The 12,638-nt window shown below is 44.7% G+C and overlaps 1 pseudogene across 1 annotated transcript in view; it reads left to right on the top strand.

Moving 5' to 3' along the window:
• LOC311137794 (talin-2-like) overlaps positions 1-12,638 on the top strand; it is an 85,513-nt pseudogene that overhangs the window by 32,819 nt on the left and 40,056 nt on the right. The window contains exons 15-28 of the transcript in view: positions 73-281; positions 594-692; positions 1,014-1,181; positions 2,459-2,753; positions 4,112-4,278; positions 5,001-5,129; positions 6,435-6,548; positions 6,852-7,100; positions 7,202-7,330; positions 7,459-7,561; positions 8,118-8,200; positions 8,650-8,858; positions 9,790-9,909; positions 12,323-12,520. The product of the transcript in view is annotated as a talin-2-like (transcript). The remainder of the gene's footprint in view (positions 1-72; positions 282-593; positions 693-1,013; positions 1,182-2,458; positions 2,754-4,111; positions 4,279-5,000; positions 5,130-6,434; positions 6,549-6,851; positions 7,101-7,201; positions 7,331-7,458; positions 7,562-8,117; positions 8,201-8,649; positions 8,859-9,789; positions 9,910-12,322; positions 12,521-12,638) is intronic.

The raw sequence follows: 12,638 nt of genomic DNA, 5'->3' as shown, positions 1-12,638 counted from the left end.
GAGTGGAGACTGTGTCAGAGGCAGAGCAGAAGGCACTGGAAAGGGTTAACAAGGATTTTCTCTCTTCTCTAGGTGACCCCACAGACACAGACTACACGGCGGTGGGCTGTGCTATCACAACCATCTCCTCCAACCTGACAGAGATGTCTAGGGGGGTGAAGCTGCTGGCAGCGCTGGTGGAGGACCAGGTGGGCAGCGGGCAGAACCTGATGGGAGCTGCCAGGACCCTGACAGGGGCCGTCTCTGACCTGCTCAGGTCTGTGGAGCCTGCGGCTGGAGAGGTACAGACACAACACAGCACTGTTCTAACCATCACATCTGTTCTATTCTCCTTATTGCAATGATTACACAGAGATTAATAAGACCTGCATGTGTACTGCCTTTTTAACAAAGGCACTAGTGTGTTTCTATAGTATGTTTTCTAAAACAGTTGAAGGACACAATAATTATGTGTCCTGTAGATATAATCACTGGGAGCTATTTTGGTTCGTGATGTGAACTGTGTCTGAGAACAGCCAAGTTCTGTGATTGGGCTGTGGTGCCGCGGTGGGGTCAGTGTTGTGAATGTGGTGATGTCATCCTCTCCCATGCAGCCCAGACAGATGGTGCTCACTGCAGCAGGAAGCATAGGCCAGGCCAGCGGGGACCTGCTGCGTCACATGGGGGAGGGCGAGACTGACGAGAGGTTCCAGGTTGGACTGCACTTTACTCACTGTTTCTATAGTTCCGCTGCCAAACAGGAAAACACGCATGTTCCCAGTTCCTGTTTAAAGCTGCACATACACTTATGTAATGGTATCAGGCTTTGTTTTCTTTAGCTATTGTAATTGAGTGGACAGCAAATCCCTCATGAGAGAATGCCTGTATTTCCACTGTTTCTGCATACTAACTATACAGCTATATAGCTACCAGAGTTGAGACCACATAATGAAAATGTCCTTATTCAGTCCTTCCAGTCACATTTGCTTAGCTCTGCTGTGGCTGAGTGAGTGACGTTGATGAGTTTGTTTCAGGACATTCTGATGAGCCTGGCCAAAGCAGTGGCCAACGCAGCTGCCATGATGGTCCTCAAGGCCAAGAACGTGGCCCAGGTGGCAGAGGACACGGTGCTGCAGAACCAAGTGATTGCAGCTGCTACTCGGTGTGCCCTGTCCACCTCACAGCTGGTGGCCTGCACCAAGGTATTGCTCCAACTGACGCCCACACCCCTGTTCCCTGTCTCCTGTAGCCATGGAGGGCAGCTCAGGGCAAGGACTGGTGATAGGAGAAGACCTGGCTTACTGAACTGAAATGGCTGTGTTTGTCCTATCTCTTGATTTCCAGCACAGACTATACCCTATACTAAATGAGTTATGTCAAGAATAGCATTATCAGTCTTGTACACACCTAAATGAGTCCCCTAGGCCAGTGGTCACCAACCGGTCAATTGTGATCGACTGGTCGATCTCCAAGGCATTCCTAATTGCTCGCCAAACATTTCTGCAAGAAATCCAATGATAAAGCCTTGCATTCCTATTTCGTCTCGCGCTGTTGGTGGTAGGTGCACCCGATTCAGCTGCCGGGTAGGCGAAGTGTTCCCATTTTGAACCATTGAATGTGTCTGTCTGAAGGTACAAACTCTGCCTTCCCGGTGGGCCTGGAGAGCAAATCAAGTGCACCTATTGGCCTACCACTGGCCAATCTGATACGTCAGATTACAGTCTGCAGCTTCCTCGAGCGCACAACTAAGTTGATACTGTGAAATTTCAAAACGTTTTAAACCATGACTAGAGAGAGACTGTCAACGAATACAGCAAAAAGCTGCTGTTTCTATGAGTGAGTTAATGTTTAAGTTGTGCTACAAACAGCACTGCAGCTGCAATGAATGAGTAGGAAAGTGTATCGATAGGCTTGTGTTGTTATTATTATTAGCTTGGGTCTTTTTTAATATTGAGTAATATCAGTCTCAGTGGCGGGAGGGAGGGAGGGCAGAGTGACGTTGAGAGGCGGACCCTCTGCTGCTCTCCCCTCTGCTGAGAGTGACCATTAGATGCATTTCAGGCACCAGCCCAGTTAAATAAAAAAAAGCAAATTATTTAAATGTATGCTCACTCAGCTGTGCCTCACAAGTAATACAACTGATCTATTATCGGTGTGATCATATACCTCAAGTTTTGAAATATAATTTTGAAATTTTGAAACAATGCAATGGCAGGGCAATTCAAGCATAGCCAATATGTAGTGATAATGTATTGAGCCTATAGCATACTGCACAAACCTCATTGCTACAGAACTGTTTTTAATAGGTTCATGTTGAATTGACTTATGTTTTTTATGTCAATGTATCTCGGCTTGCATTTTGACTCAGAAAGTGATCTTGACTCAGAAAAGGTTGGTGACCACTGCCCTAGGCCTAGCATCTCTGAATGTGTTGTATTTTGAAAGTGGCCACTAGAGATTGTGGACTGTGTTCGTCCAGGTGGTGAGTCCCACCATCAGTTCCCCGGTGTGCCAGGAGCAGCTGGTTGAGGCAGGGAAGCTGGTGGACCGCTCGGTGGAGAGCTGTGTCAAGGCCTGCCTGGCGGCGACAGACGAAGGTGAGCTGCTGAAGCAGGTGGGTGCCGCGGCCAACACAGTGAGCCAGGCACTCAGTGACCTGCTGCAGCACGTACGCCACTATGCCAGCTGTGGTGAGCCCATTGGACGCTACGACCAGGCCACAGACACCATCATGACCGTGACTGAGAGCATCTTCACCTCCATGGGAGATGCAGGTGAGCTCTGGGAGAGGAGAGGAGGGGAGGGGAGGTGTGATAAGGGGAGAGACGGGTTTAGTGCGGAGGGGAGGGAAGTGGTTGATAACTATTTTGTTGGTGGTGGGGAGAGAACCTTTCACTCTTTTAATTAATCTTGCAAGTATTTTCACAGTTCTGGCATCCAGCAGTTTGAGTTTCAAACCTTTAGCTAGCTATTATCCAAGGACATAGTAAGTAAGAATTATCACTCAAGTAGGTACCAGTATTTAGCCTCTGTTTCTTGTCTTTTTTTCCTGAGACTTTCACTGGGGTTGTTCCCATGTATTTTGACTGAGTGGGACCGAAGATGTTGTCAGGTTATGGTTTATATTAACTGACCTTCAAAACCCTGCTGTTGAAACATTTTCAAAGACTGAAGTATTTGTTATGTTTCGCCATGAGTCTGAAGAATTCCTAATCCCAGCCTATCCTCAAGGGGTTGTAGAAAACATGTCATCGAAAACCACTACAGAGCTTCAAATCTGGTCTCAATCACTGTTCAATGGTGCTTTGAAACTTAAAAGAAAACATATGACCTGACCATTTTTGGAGGGTTAAAGGGATACTTCGGGATTTTGGCAATGAGGCCCTTTATCTACTTCCCTAGAGTCAGATGAACTCATGGATACTATTTTTATGTCTCTGTGTCCAGTATAACGGAAGTTAAGTTAGAGGTAGTTTCGCAAGCCAGTGCTAACTAGCATTAGCGCAATGACTGGAAGTCTATGGGTATCTGCTGGGGAAGTAGATAAAGGGCCTCATTGCCAAAATCCTGAAGTATCCCTTTAACACTCTGACTTTCATAAATTATAGTTTTTTTTTAATTGCTGTAGTTCAGCCAAGTATCCTTTATTATGAAATATGTCTTTAAACGTCCCATTTCACTGATGGAGACCATTTCTGTCTGTAAATACTGTAGGATGTAAAGTTGCCTGGATGTCATGCGTTTGATAGTCTTCTCTCTAGTTATTTCTAGCTGTAGGTGAGTGTTTAGGAATCACAGTTTTTTATAGGCTGACTGGGGGAAATATGGTAGCTTCTAAACAGCACTATAGCAGCTTTCTAGTGATTTTATGTGTATTTTTGTGAAGGAATACAAGAATAAAGAAATATTATTTTTTATAACCAGAGTGGAGAATGCCAAAGGAAACTGTTGTGATACTGTGAGTACGATACCAGAAGGTGAAAAGGAAGCCGTGTAGTGTGTGTGAGGCCCAATGAGGGATCAGTAATCAGAGAGTAATCTAGGCCATGTTTTTGTGGCGATAGCACAGTGGGGAGGTATTGATGTCGGTCTCTCCTCTCTGATCTCTCTCTTTCTCTGTGACCCTGTGTAGGGGAGATGGTGCGTCAGGCCAGGGTGCTGGCTCAGGCCACGTCGGACCTTGTCAATGCCATGAGGTCAGACGCTGAGGCCGAGGTTGACGTGGACAACTCTAAGAAGCTGCTAGCCGCAGCTAAACTCCTGGCTGATGCCACGGCCAGGATGGTAGAGGCTGCTAAGGTACTAAGACGGAAGACCACTGCGCTATGCTTATTATAATCCTCGGAAGGATTAGTGTATGCCATTAGTTTACAGTATGTCATATTAGTGTATTATCATTAGTGTCATGTCTGCAACTAAAACTAGAATTCTACTTATATAATTTGATAGAAAGGAGATTTTCAGTATTCCTGCTGTAGTCTGAGCCATTGCATCTCTTTAGAGAGGAAATAATGAAAGGGCAGCACCAATGGTTCTTAATAAGCCCTTGGAGCTGTAGACAAGTATAAATGAGCAGGATATTATCAATGTGAAAACGCCAGGCAAGTGAAACGTGTGACACATTCATCACGAATCCGCTGCTGTTACAAAGAAGAAATGGGACTCTTGCACTGACGGTTTCCTTGGAAACTGTCAGAAAGCAGACAGAGCCTAATGCCTCTGCATTTAATATACAGTCACGGTGTTGGGGAAATATTTAGAGTGCTACTGAGACTATGAGAGAGGGTTTGATCTTCCCTTTGCCACTGCAGAACTACGATTGTATTTAGTGGTGTTTTTGCTTGCTATACAGACATAGCAAGCAAGAACACCACTAAATACAATCGTAGTTCTGCAGTGGCAAAGGGAAGATCAAACCCTCTCTCATGTCTGCGTGTGTGTGCGTACGTGCTTATGTGTGTATGTGTTTGTGTGTGTGTATGTCTGTGTGTGCATGTCTGCATGCATGTCTGTGTGAACAGGGGGCTGCAGCGTACCCAGAGAATGAGGACCAGCAGCAGAGGCTAAGAGAGGCAGCAGAGGGGTTACGCGTTGCCACGAACGCTGCAGCTCAAAACGCCATCAAGAAGAAGCTGGTCAACAGGCTGGAGGTGGGTGGAGGGAGAACGAGAGCACATTGTAACCTTTGTGCTACCATTGAGACCCTGTCCTGCTGTAGCTTTGTAGCAATCAACATTTGTCCTTCCTCACAAACCCCATAAGTCCATCCAACACCATGACACACGATTAAAGAGGAGAGTGTGTGTCAGATTGAACTACCTAGATCTATGTGAAGATGGATGGATCTCCCCCCAAGCCTTGGGAAGTGCATAGCGAAAGGCTGAAATAATTTAGAATTAATTTGCACAAATGAGGCATATTTAGCATATTTTCTACTTTATTTATTCTCCTGCAGCAGGAGGATGTGAAGTCCATTAGTTGTGTGAATGAGTTAATCGTAGTGTAAAGATTTGGGTTTAGCCCTTTAGTATGAATCAGTCCCTAATGACAAGACCCTCACTTCAGTCATTTGGAGCTTCCATTGCTCACTAACCCAAGGCTGGAATCAGTTTTCTATCATAGATGCACATCTCTCTCTCTCTCTGCAGCCTGTAATAGTAATGGGTTCCACCCCAAACAGGATACAGAGATAATAAAAACCATTTAGAATGTAATGGGTTTAGATTAACTGAGAGCATACCTCCACCTGCCCACTCAAATGGCTGAAATCTCTCCTACTGATCACCTAAAGCTTTATATCTGTTTAGGTTTCCACACATAGCCATATGTATTGTATTCTTCCCAGCATGCTGTGCTCTTGGGAGCGTGATAAATATGTAGTCCATACATTTCGCCAGCTCTCTCTCCTCTCTCTCTCTCCGCCACTCATCTCCCTCCTCTCCTCTTGCGTTGTGCAGTCTGTTTGTTTTCCCCAGGACAAAGATAGCATTGTTGTTCAGGTTCTTGTTTCATCCGCCATCCTTCCGCCCACAAAACCTGGAATGTCTTTCCTCTTGCCGCTTTCCATTTTGTTGATACTTCAAAGGATGTCACCTCTGTGTGGATTAATGGCAGTAGAAAACATGTATTGTACACTGCTTATGTATTTTATGAATTGTCAACATTGCGTGTTGAGACAATGTTGTACTCGTCCCAAAATACAGTAGTAGGAAATGTTCAATGACTTGGATTCCACAAAAAGTTGTCATTTTTTTGTCAGGTGTCGATGTCCACTGGAAAATTCTGAAATAACTCTTTGGCTTAGTTTGTGACCCCTCATTTAGTTTGATCTATCTGGGAAGCTCAATCTGATACTGTATACAAATAAGTACTACACGACCCTCTTCTATGTATCTGATGTAAGCCATTTACCTACAATAAACCTCTGTCAATATCTCTCTCTGTTTCTGGAACAGATTGCTGCTAAGCAGGCTGCGGCTGCTGCTACTCAGACCATCGCAGCTGCCCAGAATGCTGCTGCGTCCAATAAGAACACTGCCTCTCATCAACAACTAGTACACAGCTGCAAGGTACAGTAATATGGATAGAGATTGACCCACAGCGAACAATATCACTCTTGGATCACTTTTGTGGAAATACCTACAGATCTAGGATCTTAATTTGACCTATATTGTCACAGCAAAATAATCACGAAGCTCATATGCATTTCTTGCGTTGCAGAAAAATTCTCAGCAACAAAAGAGTGACCAAATTAAGATCCTACATCTGTACACTATTGAACCAATCCTATCACTAGCCGGTTGCTATATTGGCAGCATTTATATTGCTGTTTTCATTACATTGGTTTAATCAAATGATATGTGTACTTGTAGGCAGTGGCAAACCACATCCCTCAGCTGGTCCAGGGGATGAGGAGTAACCAGGCCCAGCCAGAGGAGCTCAGTGCCCAGATAGCGCTTATCATGGCCAGCCAGAGCTTCCTACAGCCTGGCAGTAAGATGGTGACGTCTGCAAAGTCAACCGTCCCCACAGTGACGGACCAGGCTGCAGCAATGCAACTTGGCCAATGTGCCAAGAACCTGGCCACCTGCCTAGCTGAGTTACGGACAGCCACCCAAAAGGTAAGTCCTTTAACCCCCTATCCACAGCTACTGAAGGCCATGTTTTCATACAGCTCAGACAGCCTCTGGACTCTGTTTGAGAATGGTTTGTGTCTGTGTAGGCCCATGAAGCCTGTGGTCCATTGGAGATAGACTATGCCCTCAATGCTGTCCAAACTCTGAGGAGTGAGCTTCAAGATGCCAGGATGGCTGCACACGATGGACAGCTCAAACCACTTCCTGGGGAATCGGTCAGTGCATTAGCATAACCAAGTCCATTATAGAGCATTTGGAATACAGTGATTTGTGCCAATCATGCAAAGCAAATCTGCAGATGTGTGAAAAGGCGTGACTTGGTGCTCCTGTGTCATCCCTACAGCTAGAGAAGTGTGCCCAGGACCTGGGTAGTACCTCCAAGGCTGTTGGCTCCTCCATGGCTCAGCTGCTGACCTGTGCTGCCCAGGGCAATGAGCACTACACAGGTAGGAAATCAAACACAGAGAGAGTGCACTGCCAATGATTGAGCAGTACAAGAGGAATGTTCACCTAAACTCAAGGCAGACTTCATTGAGTGTCTGTGTAGATTGTTTTGGACTCTACTGATTATTTTCTGTCCTTTTGGTTAGATAGTATTAGATGATATTAGGAACAGTTTGCAAAATGTCACAATCAACTAAAGGGTCCCAGTAAAGCTCTACCAAGTGGGGTGAAAGAGGACAAGTAGGCAGCAGAAACCCTGACAGGCATTCGCTTTCCCTCCACCAATAGATATCCAAGTGTAATTCAATTCTTGATTTAGTGATGTTGTTATCACTATTGCCTATGAGGGAGGAATAAACCCGATGGGTTCTGCTGCACAGCTGGGCATTTTCTTTAGCCTTCATTCTAGCTCCATTTAGTCTCTCAGGAGAATTGATAAAGACACATTTTTGAATAGTGTATTCTAACAATGGCTGCTTCCTCCCTCCCAGGCTGTGCTGCTTCAAGCTGGGGCTCAGGGTGCTACTCTCTCTCTCTCATTCATCTTATTTTCACTAGATTTAACATTCCATCAGCAGTGGCTCCACTCGGCTGGATAATGCAATTTGATGTGATTTGCTGCATTCCCTCATCTCTGCTTTGTGTGTAATAAGTAAAGCCCCAATCCCACATGGTGCCTCATCTCCTATCTAACTCATTTGTTTTAACAATAGGGGTGCTTTAGATTGGGCTCACCGTGCTGTTCCTACTGTTCAGTTACACATTACCAACAACTCTTTCTATTCATTCTGAACACTAAAGCTGCACCCTTGAATGTGTGTATGTACATATTTTTGTGTAAGGACATATTTAGTGAAGGGATAATGAGATTGAAATGAGGTAGGATACAGCTTGGAGTTTGGCTAGTGAATAAATCATGATGTAGCTAGCCAGAGGCAGAGTAGGTTGTTTAGCTGCATCTTAAAGAACAATAATGAGGCACAGTGGGACGTTGACACCAGGTTTTCCATCATTATTTCCTGGACTAGCTTTGTTATTCTAACTCCCACACGTCCACTCACTTCCACATCTGTCTGTCTGTCATGTGTAGGCGTAGCTGCCAGGGAGACGGCCCAGGCCTTGAGGACATTGGCCCAGGCAGCCAGAGGTGTGGCGGCCAGCACCAAGGAACCCCAGTCTGCGGCGGCCATGTTGGATTCTGCCCAGTACGTCATGGAGGGATCTGCCATGCTCATCCATGAGGCCCACCAGGCCCTGGTCTCCCCTGGCGACACAGAGAGTCAGCAGAGGCTAGCACAGGTGAGGAACTCGCTGACTGACTGTATTGATGTCTTACTCCTAGACAATTGGGTTCGTGTTCCAAGCACAGTTTTTTCTGTCAGGATCTTTCCTCTCCTCTGCTTTCTGGCTGATAACTGATTTGTAAACACTGCTACTCTCCATAACAATTATCTGCTTTAAGTGTTGCTATTTTCTTTCCTCTGTCTCCTGCTTAGCGATCCTCTCACATGAACGCTAGCTGCAGGACAACTGCTTATTTGCAGCAGGGCCTTTGGGAGATAAACATATTGGTTGGCATATCAAATCAAATCACATTTTATTTGTCACATGCGCCGATTACAACAGGTGTAGACCTTACAGTGAAATGCTTATTTACAAGCCCTTAACCAACAATGCAGTTTTAAGAAAAATAAGTGTTAAGTAAGAAATAGATAACTAAAAAAAAAAAAAAAACTAAAGAGCAGCAGTAAAATAACAGTAGTGAGGCTATATACAGGGGGTACCGGTACAGAGTCAATGTGCGGGGGCACAGGTTAGTCGAGGTAATTGAGGTAATATGTACATGTAGGTAGAGTTAAAGTGACTATGCATAGATCCTCTGTATGCAGGGTCCTCTGTAGCTCAATTGGTAGAGCATGGCGCTTGTAACGCCAGGGTAGTGGGTTCGATCCCCGGGACCACCCATACGTACAAATGTATGCACACATGACTGTAAGTCGCTTTGGATAAAAGCGTCTGCTAAATGGCATATTATTATTATTATATTATTATTATTATTATAATAAACTGTCTGTGACAGTAGCATACATTTGTGACATGGATTGTCCTTCTCCGCTTGCAGGCTGATTTGCATTTGATATGTTTTTCGTTTTCATAGCTGTGCCCAGGGACTGTGGACACTGTGGACATTTGTCAGCACACTGACAGGCTTATCTGTGCTGTGTTGCAGGTGGCCAGGGCAGTGTCCCACTCTCTGAATAACTGTGTCAACTGCCTGCCTGGCCAGAAGGATGTGGACATGGCCCTAAGGAGCATCGGAGAGGCCAGCAAGAAACTGCTGGTGGACACTGTGAGTCCTGCTGCCAGATGCACGAGGCTGCAGTTTGGAGTGTTGTCTTATACACAACCTAAATATAAGGGCTTATAGAAGAGCACGGCAATGCTGTCCTTAACCTTAACACACATTTACCATTCATTACTGGAGTCATTAATCATCTATACAGGCATCTCACATCTATCCAGGGCAAATTCTAACATAAACATAAGACCAAATATGATATGGATTATGATCTACAGCCATTTTTATTTCAATATCCAATCATTTCTCGTTAGCAATTAAGTACCTATTTTCAAGTATTGTTTTTAATTAAAATGGTCGAAAAGAAACAAAAATAGCTTCTTACCGAAGATAACTTTCTCAAGCAAAAATTTTGCTAGGACTGTCTGGGAGTGGTCTGAGTGGGAAGGGGAAAACTGAAAACTAGCTGTTATTGGCAGAGAGGTTTGGAACTCTCTTTCTTATTGGTCTATTAACAAATTTACCAGGCAGGCCAAAACACCATCCCAGCAAAACAGGCTAAAATGTCAGGCGGTCTTTTCAAATGCTCTTAAACTGAAAGGGCATTATCATCATTTTCACAATTTCACAGTATTATTCCAACCTCATAGTTTAATATATATGCACAACTGAATGCATTCAACCAAAATGTGTCTTCAGCATTTAACCCAACCCTCAAACACAGGACAATTACGTTTTTGACTGTACTGGGCCTTTTAATGTTACAAATGATACTAATAATGAGTATTTACAGTATGTACAGTGAGGGGAAAAAAGTATTTGATCCCCTGCTGATTTTGTACGTTTGCCCACTGACAAAGACATGATCAGTCTATAATTTTAATGGTAGGTTTATTTGAACAGTGAGAGACAGAATAACAACAAAAAAATCCAGAAAAACGCATGTCAAAAATGTTAGAAATTGATTTGCATTTTAATGAGGGAAATAAGTATTTGACCCCTCTGCAAAACATGACCTAGTACTTGGTGGCAAAACCCTTGTTGGTAATCACAGAGGTCAGATGTTTCATGTAGTTGGCCACCAAGTTTGCACACATCTCAGGAGGGATTTTGTCCCACTCCTCTTTGCAGATCCTCTCCAAGTCATTAAGGTTTCGAGTCTGATGTTTGGCAACTCGAACCTTCAGCTCCCTCCACAGATTTTCTATGGGATTAAGGTCTGGAGACTGGCTAGGCCACTCCAGGACTTTAATGTGCTTCTTCTTGAGCCACTCCTTTGTTGCCTTAGCCGTGTGTTTTGGGTCATTGTCATGCTGGAATACCCATCCACAACCCATTTTCAATGCCCTGGCTGAGGGAAGGAGGTTCTCACCCAAGATTTGACGGTACATGGCCCCGTCCATCGTCCCTTTGATGCGGTGAAGTTGTCCTGTCCCCTTAGCAGAAAAACACCCCCAAAGCATAATGTTTCCACCTCCATGTTTGACGGTGTGGATGGTGTTCTTGGGGTCATAGGCAGCATTCCTCCTCCTCCAAACACGGCGAGTTAAGTTGATGCCAAAGAGCTCGATTTTGTCTCATCTGACCACAACACTTTCACCCAGTTCTCCTCTGAATCATTCAGATGTTCATTGGCAAACTTCAGACGGGCCTGTATATGTGCTTTCTTGAGCAGGGGGACCTTGCGGGCACTGCAGGATTTCAGTCCTTCACGGCGTAGTGTGTTACCAATTGTTTTCTTGGTGACTATGGTCCCAGCTGCCTTGAGATCATTGACAAGATCCTCCCGTGTAGTTCTGGGCTGATTCCTCACCGTTCTCATGATCATAGCAACTCCACGAGGTGAGATCTTGCATGGAGCCCCAGGCCGAGGGAGATTGACAGTTATTTTGTGTTTCTTCCATTTGCGAATAATCGCACCAACTGTTGTCACCTTCTCACCAAGCTGCTTGGCGATGGTCTTGTAGCCCATTCCAGCCTTGTGTAGGTCTACAATCTTGTCCCTGACATCCTTGGAGAGCTCTTTGGTCTTGGCCATGGTGGAGAGTTTGGAATCTGATTGATTGATTGCTTCTCTGGACAGGTGTCTTTTATACAGGTAACAAGCTGAAATTAGGAGCACTCCCTTTAAGAGTGTGCTCCTAATCTTAGCTCGTTGCCTGCATAAAAGACACCTGGGAGCCAGAAATCTTTCTGATTGAGAGGAGGTAAAATACTCATTTCCCTCATTAAAATGCAAATCAATTTATAACATTTTTGACATCCTTTTTTCTTTCTTTTTTTGTTGTTATTCTGTCTCTCACTGTTCAAATAAACCTACCATTAAAATTATAGACTGACCATTTCTTTGTCAGTGGGCAAACCTACAAAATCAGCAGGGGATCAAATACTTTTTTCCCTCACTGTACTTATAATGAGAAGGAGTACTGAGGCCTATAGTTGTTTCTCTTCTGTGTGTCTCCAGCTCCCTCCCTGCAGTAAGTCCTTCCAGGAGGCTCAGAGTGAGCTGAACCATACTGCAGCTGAGCTCAACCACTCTGCAGGGGACGTGGTCCACTCATCCCGGGGTACCAGCAGCCAGCTGGCCATGGCTTCTGGGAAATTCAGCGAGGATTTTGATGAGTTCCTGGACACCGGCATTGAGATGGCCGGACACACTCAAGTAGGTATCATTAACTGTAGAAGATTCCAACAGCCCCATACAGTGCATTCGGAAAGTATTCAGACCCCTTCCCTTTTTACACATTTTGTTACATTACAGCCTTATTCTAAAATTGATT

The sequence above is a fragment of the Coregonus lavaretus genome, assembly GCF_964263955.1.
Source record: "Coregonus lavaretus genome assembly, chromosome: 11".
Classification (NCBI taxonomy): Eukaryota; Metazoa; Chordata; class Actinopteri; order Salmoniformes; family Salmonidae; genus Coregonus; species Coregonus lavaretus.
The sequence above is the reverse complement of the archived record's forward strand: the minus strand, read 5'-3'. Positions and strand labels throughout refer to the sequence as shown.